This window comes from Papaver somniferum, chromosome 6, assembly GCF_003573695.1.
Source record: "Papaver somniferum cultivar HN1 chromosome 6, ASM357369v1, whole genome shotgun sequence".
In the NCBI taxonomy this organism is placed as follows: domain Eukaryota; kingdom Viridiplantae; phylum Streptophyta; class Magnoliopsida; order Ranunculales; family Papaveraceae; genus Papaver; species Papaver somniferum.
In genome coordinates, this window is record NC_039363.1 from 9,341,412 (window position 1) to 9,356,527 (window position 15,116).

The window sequence follows — 15,116 nt, forward strand, 5'->3', positions numbered from 1 at the left end:
CGATATACGAAAACCAATCAGATAAATCTTATTCGTCTTCAATATTCAATTATCTTTAAAGTACCTGCACACAAAAAATTGAATCCTCTTGTGATCAATCACGCACGGAACGGATTCTGTTAAAAATGAGTTATCGCAAGATGTCTCTAGATCTAAAAGCAGTTCTGAATATCCGTTCGATACTTTGATCTAGTTTGAGTGGCCCTTATGTCAGAAAAAAAAATCTCTCAAGAATAATCAAACTAGGTGCAATCAAAGTTTCAACAACCGTTAGTCAATCAAATCAATAATTGAAAACTAAAATAAAATGCCATTATCTAGTTTCCCACCAACGGTACTTGTAGAGCTTCTTGATCCCGCATAAGTCTTCAAACGAGTGGTCGTAAGAGATTTTGCCTAATTAGATTACTTTCCTCTCCGGATAGACAGATCCACTAGAAACAACACGAATGAAGTTTGCGTGACTCTTAGGATAGTTTTCAAGATGTACAAACTTAACTATTTGTAGACCAAGGTTGTTTGGACAACATGGATATTCCAAAACCGAAAGATTCTCAGTATATGAAATAAAGTACTAATTTCGGTTTTCATATTTCCAATTTATGTCAAACAATATTTCTGAAATCTCTTATAGAAAAACTTCCAATATTAGTTTCTCACATTACTAATATTCCTTTTTCTAGAGCTATGTTTTAATTGCTGGAAAATCAAAATATATAGAATCGAAAATCTTAATTAAAAGATTCTCAATATTTCGGTTTGGGATCACCTCGAACCCAAGGAATATCTTCGAACAATTATAAATAAGAATTATGAACATGTTCAAATTAAGTCGATATCCATAACTTTCATATCTTTGCAAACCCTAATTCCAAACTCACACACTACCGTGAAGAAATATGTGAAGACATTCGATTTTGCACTTGGGACCCGTTCTACCATTACACCTAAAATAGGTTAAGTTTTGGTTCTACCAACTCTCCAACATAGGTAGGGATCGGTTCCACCATGTCTCCTAACATAAGTTAAGAAATTGGTCATACCAAGTTCCCAAAATGGGTATGGATCGGTTCCACCATGGTTTCCAACATAAGTTGAGAATTGTTCGTATCAACTTTCGAATATAGGTAAGGACCGGTTCTACCTGGACTCTCAACATAAGTTTAAGAATCGGTTATACCACATATCCTACCATAGGTTTGATTTGGTCATAAAAGATATTAATGAGAAATTGGCCTACCATACATGTTGATTTTCTTTCGATTACGAAAAAGCTCGTAGACGTATACGTATACTTTCTTTAAACAAATGTTATAAAACATTATTTTCTATGATGAAATCACACATATATCCCATATACACAACCACGTAACAAGTTACATAGATTATAAAAATGTCGCACTTACGAAGTTCAAAAGATAAGCGTTTTACTTCGTAATTCAATATACTTCCTTGACACTTTGATCATAATAATATGACCAAGTCTAATACTAGAGTTTCATAAATATATAACTTTGCATGTTATGTTTTCAATCAAAAGCGACTTGAAATATACGTTAGGAACGAAAACAAGTTCAAGTCAGTATTACTAACCTCAAGTGGAAGGATGATTTCTTCGTTGTAGTCGTTACTTCTTCACGCTCTTCAGGTCTTCAGAGTAATACTTGTAAGTCTCAATATTCCTAGACTTTCTAGTCTAACCTAAACGAAGTTGACTCTAGTAATTAATCAAGGTACTCTAGATGAGTTTTGATACTAGAATATATGAAACCAAATTTGACATACCAACGCTTGGTGGGTTCAACCGAGCTATGCTCTAACACCTCTATTGAAGTTAATATGGTTTACAACATAGAGAATAGAGCCCTTTAGGCTACTTGGAGATGCTCCTCTAGTTTTCTTCATCGTAATACAATTGAAACCTCTTGGATCAAGCCCAATACTGGAGAAGTTACTGTCGACACAGATGTTTCTCACAAGGATGTTAGTGTTGTGTTTGGAGCCACATTAAGGGATGAAAAATATGACCTTCTTGAAGCAGTGAATGGAAACGCTGATCCTGTTTCATTCATTAGGCATGAGCTTCAAGCAGTTGAATCCAACCTTAAACTTGTTAATTCTAAAGGTGCTTCTAAGGTTTCTCTGAGAATTGACTCTTTGGAAGCTGTGTCCTTTCTCACCAATCCAAATATTTCTCCTCCTTGGACATGCCAGCATACTTGGGAGTCGATCAAAAGGCTCTGAACCAGCTTTCAAGGGTTTTCTGCAGTCCATACCTATCGTGAAGCCAATAGAGTTGATGACCTATTAGCCAATACTCCTCCAACATGGTAGTTTGAAGAAATTGATCTTAGTGAATTTTCTGAAGACTTGAAGAAAATAGTTCTAGAAGGCGTTGAGGGGAGGATTTATGTGCGCGACTCTAGTAGCAGGAGATAATTTTGTGTTTTAAGCCTCTGGCCTTTGTTCTTGTTGATCCTGTTTGTTGTTTTCTTTTTTCCTTTCTATTTGTGTAATGGTTGGGCCTCCTTAAGATTTTTGTTATAGGGAAAGCTGATTTGTTTAGGGGGAAAGCTAAATTATTTTGACTATGGTACATTTGTGTTGACTTTGGGTCATTAAAGCGGAGGAGTAAAAAGTTGTCTTTCCCCTTAACAAAACACTGAAATGTATCGTTCTGTCCTCAACTTTCCCAAATCCTATTGATCGATCTTAACCTAATCCTCTATTTGAAGTATTGAATAACCATGAATCCTCCACAAAGGTTTCACAAAAAACAAAATGAACGATGAACTACAACATCTTCACATTTCCTATGTTTATGAGCGATTAAAAAATTCTCTGGTTATCTTATAGATGTTAATTAACATAGAAGAAAAAAATGCGCACATGATGATCCTAAAAAATACCAGCCTTTTTTTTTGTAGCTTCTATGGCTTCTAATCAACCTTTACAAGAACTAATATGCTTCACCAGCTGTTAGCAAGAACCTCATAAGAGTTGATTGGATAAAAATTTGTGACGCATTTTGTGGTTGACCATGACAATCTGTGAAACATTTTACCAAACACCGGTCGTGCATACATAAGAAAATTTACATACATATCTACATTATAAGGGACAATGGTGTTTTTCTATTTGGACGGAGATCTACAGTTTTGACACATAAAGGATGGCCCAGATTGAATACATATTTAAGTTATTCAATTACATTTCTGGCATATAAAGAATAGTCCAGATTGAGCTAAATAACACATAAAAGGTGGCCCAGATTGAGATACATATTTAAGTTATTCAATTACATTTATGGTATATAAAGAATGGTCCAGATTGAGCTAAATATTCAAGATTTTCAATTCACATTTTAGGCATATAAAGAATGGTCCATATTAATCCACATATTAATTTTACTTAAGACAATGAATGTAGATTTTTAATGTCATTTATTTGGGAGTTATACCTCCCATTTAATGTCAAGCCGTTTCTTTTATTCTAAATTAACAACTCTATTCATCCTTTGCATAAATCTACTCTCAAGGTATGATTCTCTTTTGTTTTGGTTGATTGAGATAATTTTTGTTAGCTTTTCTCTTTAATTTTTGTTAATTTTTGTTAGCTTTTTATCCTTTCCGCAACTCTATTTCCAAGGTACGATTCTCTGTTATTTTGCTTGATTGAGATAATTTTCGTTAGCTTTTCTCTTTAATTTTTTGTTTAACATCAATGGATTAAGGGAGCCTCGCGTCTAATATTTGTGTCATTTATGCAATTTAATTTCTCTTTGTTACTTTCCATTAGAACAAAATTGCTACTGCTGTTAGAGAGTTCGTACTCTTTGTTGGATTAGAGTCGTGTACATGTTCGTATCAAATGTATTAAAGTTTCTTGATTATGTGTGTATGCTATTCTTCAAACTTTTTGTATCATGTGAAACTTGAAATTATATTTCTTCATATTTGGAACCTTTTGATGGTTTACAAAATGCGTTTTTTTTTTTATCTTAAATTCTTCATGCATGGTCAAATAATGGTTATATGCAGTTGGCACCTAAAAATAGGTATTCTCTTAAAATGTCATCTTAAATTCTTTATACATAGTCAACCATCTTACTAATACTGAAATTTAAGAAGCCTCAAAACAAGCAACACGGAACTGGCTTATTGAAACTCACCTATGATCTTTCATTTTCTGATTTCAAAAGATTATTTTTAAGCAATGAAGAAAGCGGTTTAGGGAGCAATACAATAATATAATTTTTTTTCTGTGTGATGCGTCACTATATCTATATGTGTTGGGACTACACAAATTTTCATCGCATGCATTTTATCATTGATGCAAATGAAGAAGTTTTGGTATTCTAGAAAGGTACAAATCTAATTTTTGCTAGAAGATATGGTTCATATGCACATATGTAATTGCGATGACTAAATTGTCGAGTTTTTTAAAGATTATCTTGGTTTAAAAGAGCTTAGTGCATACAGACTCATCTAAATTTTTCATCTAAAGATACCATGACTAATACTTGATCCATTACTTATCTTTTACTATGTGGATATCATCTAATACTTGAGCTTCTTTTATTTCATTGAAGATACCAAGTAACCAAAGTCGGTACAAATATCTTACACTTTATAGAAGTTGATTTAAAAAATATTTTAATATTCAATTGTATTCTCATGTTCATTTTATGCTAGAAAATTATAAAATTATGGATGTTTTAGATCTGTTATGTACTCTTAGGTTAAGGTGTAATATCAGTTCCATTTCCAAGTTTTCATACCATTCATATTTAGATTGGGTCTCTTATTTACTTCTAGGTCTCAAACCCATATGCTGATAAAGAGAAACTCTCTTATACATGTATCATATTAGAGGGGGAAATTTCTTTTGTTTAGATATGCAATTTTATTTAATGCGAGTCTTTCACTACTAAGTTAAGACAATAAGATTGTATTATTAATTTGCAAGGAAAATCATATTTGGTATATGATATATGCAATATCATCACGAGCGTCATTTTTCACCGCTAAGAAAGATTCAAGGACGCTTCGTATCACTAATATCCAAGGGAATGTTGTAGGATTTAATGCTTTACATTTTATTTTTTTTTATTTTTTTTGTGACGCTGTAAGCTGGGCGTTTTTCATATGTTAGTTTAAACCATAAATGTATAATTATCATTCTTTATCAAGATGTTTTATATTACAGTATAACGTCTCTCAAACCTAGAATATTGTAGGGAATGCTGACGTTTAATGGCCGTAAATTATATTTACCCAACCGATTAATTTTTTTTACCATGAGGTTAAGTATTACTAATGTGTAACCATGCCAGTTATACATTGATACAAGCACAAAGTCGATATTCGTATTTTAAAACTGTTAGAGGTTCCAAAAATTAATGTAGATACTATTATGAAAAAAGGATTCCCAATTCAGATTCAACTTTTTGAATTTCGAAAAAAAAATTACTAATTTTTTTAGCACAAAATGACAATCTATTAAAATGATGACTGAACTGCATTTGTAATTTGGAATGCAATCAACAAGTTACTTTTATTCAAACCTGGAATTTCTACATGTTCCCTCTTGGGACATTAGGTTTTCAAGTTTGTTGGTATTATTTGCAACAACTATGAATGAATGGTTATCTCAATTACCATAAATGAAAACGGGTGCAGATCCCAGTGTACACACTTACATTGGATATCTTAATCACCAAAAAAATACTTTTTGTTGTATATATGTCAGTATACATCCGTGTGGACATCCTAATCGCCATTTAACAAGAAACCGATCCGGTTGATGTTAATAGTATCGATCAAATCTTCGAATTCAGTTTGAAAAAGATTATAATTCCCCGGTATTCTCACGCTCAGCTCTTAATAATCTCACAAAAAAAAAAATATCTAACCAATACAAAAACAACTTATAACCCCGTGTCGTTATGGCACGGGTCATATCCTAGTAAATGAAATTCCCAAAACAAACTATTTTATGAGGCCCAAACTCCAAAACACGTTACTCAATGGATTAATTAGAGTAAATTCATTAGCAGAGTTGGAGATCAGAGTTATAATACAACAATTATTTGGTTGCAACACTTGCTGTGGAACGTACAAATAGCAAGAACGTGAGATGAATTCGTAGATAAAAAATAAATTTAAGTCATCGAAAAACATGGAGATAATTAAAGGAAGACTTGTCTTTTTCACTCTTTGGGTGAAAGGATTTTTCCGTAGCTGTTTGTAGTAAAGCTCATGGTCAGTTGGATCATATGGGTTTGGTTGGAGGAAGGGTAATTTTGTAATACAAAATAATTTGTAAAAGTCGATTTCAATAAATATTTCTCCCTGTATACATCTTAATAATATTAGCTTTCCCCTTAAAATACTTTCCCCTAAACATATCAGCTATCGGGTCCAAAAACATAGCTCAGTGGTATTCCATCAACTCCAGTAAGGAGGAAGTCAGGGGTTCAATGTCCGTCGCCGTAAAGGTTTGTGGTAGATTAGTTGTATAATGGGTTGAGCGGTGTTGGGTCTGGTAATAAGACCAGTTCAACTGGCTGAGTTCGGATAGAGGCCTAGATCCGACTTTCGCGTATCAAAAAACAAAACAAAAAAAAACATATCAGCTTTCCCAATAACAAATATCCTCCATAACCCCCTCTCCTTTTCAAAAAGAAAAAAATACTAGTCCAATTTTGTTGACCAAGTCAAACCAAAATCGGACAGCAACATAGATCTCAGACAATGCAGTTCTGGATAAGACTAAAATTTGGTCCCCCAACACTGATTTACTCTCTCTGTCTCATTCATCCTGAGAACACCACTTGACGCAAAGAGCTCCGGAGAAAAGCATAGATCTCAGGCAAGATTCTACAACTCTCACACAATCAATAAGCTTCTTCTTTTCCCTTTTAATCTGTTAATTTTTGGATTAGTTGGTTTTGATTATACCATGAATGTCTCTATGTACAAGAACTTCATCTCATTCAAGAGTAAGCCCCTTTCACTTGCTTATTCCAATAAACCCAATTCTGCAACTTCACTCTCATTGTTTTTCTTCTCTGCAAAACCCAGCCAGAAACAATATTCCACCACCAATGTTTCAGATTACCTTATAACTAAACATGGGTTTTCACAGCAATGTGCTACTAATACTTCTTCCATGGTCATTTTAGAAAACCCTGACAGTGCATATTCAGCACTCACATATCTTAGAAAAAAGGGGTTCTCAACAACCCATTTGCAGAACAATATTGAATTCTTGGTGAGTTGTGGAATTTGTAGGACTCAGGTTACTAAACTGGTTTTCAACTTCCCTAGGTTTTTTGTAATTAATCCAGACACCATGAATGAATGTGTTAAACGCGTCAACCAATTCGGTTACGATCGAAGTTCGAAGATGTATCTTCATGCTATTCGCGTGATGGGTTCAATGAGCAGACAGAAATGGGAAATGAAATTGGATTTGTTTCGAAGTCTGGGCTTCTCAGAAAACCAGATTTTGTTTATGTTTCAGAGAGCGCCTCAAGTGTTTGCTATTTCAGATAAGAAGATTAAGGATAGTGTAGAGTTTTTAACTAGTACTGGCAGGTGTAGTAATGTGGTATTTGCGTTGGCTCCTGAATTGCTTATCTATAGCTTGGAAAACAGGATTAAACCAAGAATCCAAGTTTTGGAAATTCTGGAGAGAATGGATTTAGTTCCTAGTAAAACTACTGTAACAAATTGCTTGAAGATGACAGATGATAGGTTTATTGCAAAATATGTATCTCTATGCCCTCTAGAGGAAGCTGAGAGGATTTTTCCTGTTACTACAAAAGCTCAAAGTTAAAGCTGATAGGAAATCTTGTTGCAACTCTTAACTTATTAAACTTGTGCACTTTCAAGTTAAGCTTTTGTAACATAATTGCAAAACAAGAAACTGAGCAAGGACACAAGTCATGTTGAAGTTTCAGTTTCTGATTTCATTATGTATGAATATTGAGTTACAGAAAAACTCAAACCCTTGAAAGGCCAAACTCAACTTCTTCATTCATTCCATTAGGATTCTACAATATCACCCTGAATTCTACACCAAAAGGCTCAAAACTGAACTGTTGGTACAAGTGATTGACCTAGTTGGCCTCACGAGTGATTGACCTGGTAAGCCTCATAGGCCTGACGCATTTTTACATCAACAATACTGGCCATTTCTTCAATGCCACTCACAAAACTGGCCCTTCCGGTGTCTTCAACATCACGTTCTGTAACTGAAGTGGTCTCGTCGAAGTTTAATCCCAGCTGATCAGGTCTTTGAAGAAGAAGTTTGAAGGTGGGTTGTGGTTCATAACATTGTTCAAACAGTGAACGACGACAGAAAACGTAGATACCTAGCCGTGCTCGAGACATGGCAACAATCAATCTTCTCACATCACGAAGATGCCCAACAAAGCGAGTACGGACAAGAGACAGTAAGATGAAGTCGTTCTGCTGACCTTGAAACTTGTCAACCGTGGTAACCTGACAAAATGAACAATAAGTTCCGATATGAGTTAGATCACGAGAACTAACAAGCAAAGACCAGAAAACAGGTAAGACAAGAAATGAGAAACGCGAGAATTTGAACATAAAATGCACAAGATTGTTTCGGGAACAAACCTTGTTAGGTGGACCAATGAAGGGATCTGAGCAACATTTAGAGATAACATCACGAATAAGTAGTTTCTGACCGTTGTATGTTGTCAATATGGGAATCTTACTTGCAGGATAACCTAGCAAGCGCATGTAGATGTACACACTTACTATATACTCGGACTCTCCTTCATTTTGGTAAAACCAAGGAGATGGAGCACTTTCACCTCTCCCGTTATAGTCAGGGAACATCTACCAGCTGATAGTCATAAGCAAATCCCGCATTTGCTGTATGGAAAATAGCTTGCTCTCGTACAATTGGCAGGTCTCCGAGATCCCTGTATCTCCAGTTGTACAGCTTGGCTATATTTGGCCTGGCTCTACCTTGTGCGTTAAGCTCAATATACGGTATACCTAGACGAACAAATCTTGTAAACAAGCTCTGGCCCATGTGGCTGTATTTCTGGAAAGCCATATTCTTCACAACTGGAGGCAACTGGTGGTGACACCAATCAATATGCAACGTTTGAGACGTGCATAACCATCCTCCTGCCTCTGAAGTACCATTGGAATGAAAGTCTCAATCTCTAAAATCTGTGCGCTTTCTTCTATAAGCAAGTTATCATATTTGAATCCTAGCTGAAGGAAGTAGTGCAGGTCATGGCCACAATCTTTGCTTGTTTTAGTCATCAGATAATTTGCCCGATCAGCCGTAGACTTGAGCAATTCAAAAGCCCTACACTCTTCAAGTTCTTGAAACATTGTTTGAAGATGACGGAAACATCCTTTTACTGCATGCATGCCTTTTTCAAAGGACTGGCCTGAGAAGACTGGTTGAACTGTGTTGGAGAACTACTCAGCAAATGGAAACCTCTCTTTGACAAATGTGGGCTTATCTTGATTTTGTGCGCAAGCTGCTAAAAACTGTTCCCACCGTGAGTAGACATGAAGCAACCAAAAGTATCCAGCAGTTTCACATGTGTATCCCACATCTTCTGGCAGTTGAAGTGATCTAGCAAGCCTTTCTACTTCAGCAAGAAGCTCTAATCGTCGAACAAGCATAGCGTTTACTCTGCCTTCCCGACTAAAATCAAGATCAGTTGCTAATTCTTGCTCTCCTTGACCCAAACGAAGAAGGTACCTCGCAGGGACATCCCTCTGCCATACTAAAACGAACAATGTTAAAATGTAAAATGTTGTAAATGTGAAGAAGGCTCCACATTTAACAGAGGCCATTTCTCTCCATTTAATATACTATGTACACATCAGTAATATATCTTTGTCATCCAGGAAAAATATGGTGCCTTGTCTCAAAAAAAAAGAGACTGGCGGTCTCTGCTATACTATTAGAACTCTATGAAAAATGTAATATTGTGGTGATTTAAACTATGCCTCGGTTTGCAATACCGAACTCAGCACTTGAAAAACGAATAAAATCAAAATTCTAAAACCTTCAGAATGGTTGATCTACCAGAGTGGACAGTAAGTCAGTAACAAAAGATCATATTCCCATGAAGATTTTCTATACGAAGTCATTAAGTAGTCTCATACCTGCATTATCTTTTCAAAAAGATCATTCAGAGCCTGATTCGAGTGAGTAATAATCAGCGTTCTTTGAGATGGACAATTATGATATAGAACATTCAAGATCTGTACAGCTGTATCAGTCTTTCCAGTACCAGGAGGACCAACAACCATTGTTAAGCCTGGCTGTACACCAGAGATGATGGCTCCAACCTGCAACACAGTAAACTAATATTAGTATGCCATGGGGATGATTTTGTTTAAAGGTTACACGTTCAGCAGGATCACATAAAAGAAACATCCAAAGTTAAATATTTGTAGAAAAATGAATGAATAGTACCTGGGTGGGTGTAAATTTAAGAGAATTGTTTCTAGGCTGATCTTGGGGATATGGACCTGGATCAGGGGGCACATATGCCTCGACAATAAGCTTTTCAAGTTCAGAACCTGCATCCACCATATGAACATCATTCGGTCCATCTCTAGCTTATTTTGCAGTCCCTGGCAGCACAAGAGAACTGCTTTTCATAGCCATTGGAAACTTCAACCGAAACGGCGGTTCAGGATTTGAAATTCCGGTGCCATCTGGACCTGTAAAGCAAACCTACAAAGTAACTGAAATAAATTAGCACGGGCCCTGCAAACAATTGAATATTAATGGACACAACTGAGATGCATACAACTCATGAGATCCCCATGATAAATAGATCAAGAGCACTACCTGATAATCTGGAAAACTTCTTGTCAGATGATCCGCATCAACAAACGTGTCTTTGAAGTCTACTGTATCAAGAAGATCAGGCATATTTGTCCATTGTGCCGCAGAAGGGTTCCCATAGCCCAAGAATATATTGTGCAACCAGTTGGGAAGAACACAAAGATTCATTCATAAGGTCCCTTATGGACTCCAGGATTGCTTTGAAGTTATTTTCTTTGGGTTTTCTCCTTAATAGTATATTAAATTTCCCATAAACATCATCTGCACCTTTCTCTGCAATGTCGTTCACATCCATAAAGTACTGTGCTGTATCCAAGGCAACTGTAACAGTTCGCAATTCACCTTTAGGGGGTTTCCATTCATCTCTTTTAATTCGCCCAGTAAAATCATTCATGAGACCTCCCTCTTCGTCACGGATCTCAATAACTTCACAGCCACGTACAAACTGAAGGCCAAGCCTCTCTGGTACAGTTAATTTTGCAGCTTCCTCTGAACTGAGAGGTTCAAATGAAGGACGGATGGAGAGTAGAAATAACACATCATGCTCTTTAAGTGAATTCCATTCTGACCTGACTTGAGCATTATGAATAGAAATACTGAACGTTACATCTGCAGTTACAGCGGCTGGCTTAACCTCTCCTATGTTCGGTTGCTTTACCTCTTTGATCTTGAATTCCTTGATTGGCACTCCCATCCTTGACCAACCTCGAAAAGCAGTTTCTCCCTCAATATTTATGTATGCAAGAAGATGCGGAATGGCCTCCTGAATGTCTTCTCGAATTTCATATGTTGATTCAAGACGAAAAAGATTGAAGTTTCTCAAAAGATAATCATGAAGGGTCAGAAACTGAAGATTAAGCTTTGGGAGTGCCTGGCATCCTTCCCCAGAGTAATTAACACTTGGAACAAGGCTTTCATCCCACATTATCTGTTCATTTGGGTATAAGGGAAGTGCATTTATAGCCTCCTTTTGGGACTGCCTTTTCTCAAGAAAGGAGACCATGACTTCAAGAAGAAAATCAACCCTCTCAGTCCAGGAATCTTTCTCGGACACCAACTTAAGCTGTAAATATAATAGTGTCAACCACCATATAAACAGACAACCAATATGCAAATGAAAAAGGAAAATAACAAGTAGATCACAGACCTTATCGCAAACCAAGTCTTTTAGCTCCTCAGGAGAGAGCACAGACAACTCTTTTGACAGATCAGACCTTCTGTGCATTGAGCCAACATCAGACAATGCAAGTTCGTTCAACTACAATGATCAAAACATAAAATGGTAAATTATATTCCAAACGAGAGAACTATATGACTAGCATGGAACTCATATCCAAAAGAGAGAAAACACCGTATGCACAAAAAACTGATTAACACACCTTAGGAACTTTCTCGAATGTCAATAACTGGAAAGTTTTAACGCGAGAGTAATGAGCAACAAGCACATTGTCATCAGATAGCTGCTTCCCAGTATGATCATTAATCTCAAACCCTTCGTACAACTGTAAAAGATCAACCAACTGTGCAAAAAGTCGTCATTTTGGGTGGTTATAAAGAGCACTTAAATGACATTTTGGAACAACTGCAACATCAGCGACAACAGGCCTCAAAAACCTGCAAACACGGAAAATTATTGTAAACAAACAGCGTACCACAGAATTCTTAATACAGCATAGACATAAGTTAGCCTTCACATTCAGGACTGCACTCCACGAGTGACTAACCTTATGAACCCAAACAGAAAAAGCAAAGGTCAATCATTAGTATCAAAGACTTCAACAAAAGTATTCAGCTCATGCATGTGAGTTAGTCTACTATGTTGTTGTTATTTTCCCCTTCATCAATTTGCGAGAAGATGGGTTTCCATAGCTCTCTCTTCCTACTACCAAAATGAATCAGAATATTGGCCATCAGAGTTAAATGCCAGCAAAAGAGGGGTCAAATGGCAATGACAATTAAAGGATCGACAAGGACCACTGCATCTAAAAATATAGAAAAATATTTGCAACTGAAAGAAAATTAGTACAGGAGTTGGTTGGTAGACTAGGTAAATTCATATCATCTCCAATCAGGTAACAAACAAGAAATAACATGATAAAATTGGTTTCAAAATTATACCTCCTTGTGGGTAGTTGGCTTAATAAATCCATAAGAAACTCCATGAATCTTTCACAGTACAGCACACAGCCATTATCAACTTGCTTCAAGCCACCAAGTTGACTATCTTCATGATCAGAGAAAACCTGGGAATCGAGTATCTGAAAGACATTACAAAATAGTCATGATTAATATACCCATAACCCATGAATAAATTGACATGACCTTGTTGAACTACAATGTCATACCTCCAGAAATTCCTCAATCAGATTCTTCACAAATTTTACTTCGAGCTTGCTTAACAGGTCAAAAGGCTCTCCTCGTTTCTCGGCAACCTTAGACTCTTTCTTTATCATCTTTTTCCATTTCTTTATTAGATTGGGATTGAGGCACATCTCCATCTTCAAGTTAAAATCACCCCAGTCAGGTAAATGGAAAGGTCAGGAATATAAACTTGACCCCGCTAAACTGAAATTAAAAAGTTACACTACCTGAAACCGCCCAGGAGACAAACAACTCCAGACCCGCAGACTTGCTAGCTTCAATACTGTCTGGCTGACAATATCATCTTCCAAACTCTACCATCAACAAAAGAGTGTTCAGTAAGTACAGAAAACCAGAAGAATCCCTCAGAAGTAAGAAAATGAAAGGCTAATAAAGGTAATGAGTAAGATGAATTGGTTATGATCCATATGCCTTTGCAAGGGTATGCTAGTGCTCAGGTCAAATGTCATCCCGCACCCAGCTTGTACAAATATAGTTGGTCCTATGTCTTGGATTCTCTTCTACAAAACTATGTAACACAAACACACAGACAGAATTGGTAGTGGATAAAAGAATACCTGAAAGAGATTGATCATGAAAAGAAGGTAATTGGTATTCTCTGCAATACTTAAAGTTCTTGCCTACCAATACAAAAATCAATCAATCAATTAACAGCTCAGCTACATCCACTGTCACTTTCAATTAAATTGCACACAGAAACAAATAAACCAAGTATAAAGACACAGGGTCCATGCATACCTGTTTTTTAAGCCGGAGAACTCTTTCCAAAAACGCTTTGAACAAATCTTTGTTATCAGAGAAACAAACCCAAGCAGCTACATTATCAGACAACAAATTTCAATAAAACTCCACTAAAATCAACTTTCTCAAAAAATCAAAGAAAATTAGGGTTTCAAAATAGTAGATAGATACTCATAACATGTTCAAAGCTAGCAGAATCAGGATCAAAATTAGGCCAGAGATAATACTCCAAATACCTAGAAACCTCTAAAGTCGAAACTCTGTGCAAGAAAACAGTCTTATGATGACCTTGTTTCCCTGAGAGCTCAGACTCGTAAATTTCTTTGACGAGATCAGGATAATAAGGTTTCATTTTATCTGTAGTAGTAGTTCTGGACCAATTAGTTGATGCAATTAGTTAACTTATCTCTTTGGATGTCGTCTAGGGTTATGGAACTTGAAAGAGTAAATACTGGTTTTTTCTCCGGTGATGGTTCTGAAATCTCAGCAGGATATTCACCGATTCGCTGCCGTTTGAAGTTGTATGAGTGTGTACCAGATCCATGAACTTTAGGCATTGCGAGAATAGGTTTCGATGGTTTTACAATGAAGAAAAAACGATGGTGGTGGTGGTGAACAGGGAGAGAGGAAACAAACTGAAGATTAAAAGTGCGCGAATGAAAGGAAAAGATTCTCACTGAAAAGGGCAGGTGGTGAACAGACTGACAAGAGACGGGCTCCCAGGCCGGTTCATTTCAGGTGGCCCGACAGACTAGCCCTGACACTATGATGCTATTGAGCGATCAAGAAGCTATCGCCAATCATAGAGTCTTAATCGATGGCGTTTTAATCTATGTTGCACGACATGATTTACATGTCCGACTAGAACTTGGCGTGTGCCGTAACGGTACGGCCACGAAAATAAGTGAATTTCTTTTTTTTTGACCTGTGTTATTTATTTGTTGTTACTATTTAAAGTGACAATTGTTCTTCATATATTTAGATTATTATTTATTTTTTTTTGTATTTGACCGAGCTAATTTTAACGCCTAAAAAATCAAGCACAACTTGTAACATATAATGTTATTTGTGTAGTGACGATATCGAATAAACATTGCACATTACTATATTGACTAATTGTGATACCACCA

The 15,116-nt window shown here is 36.3% G+C and overlaps 1 pseudogene; it reads right to left on the minus strand.

Annotated features, from left to right (window-relative positions):
- Nucleotides 1-7,952: 7,952 nt before the first annotated feature.
- LOC113286873 lies at nt 7,953-14,630 on the minus strand (annotated as a pseudogene).
- Nucleotides 14,631-15,116: the final 486 nt, after the last annotated feature.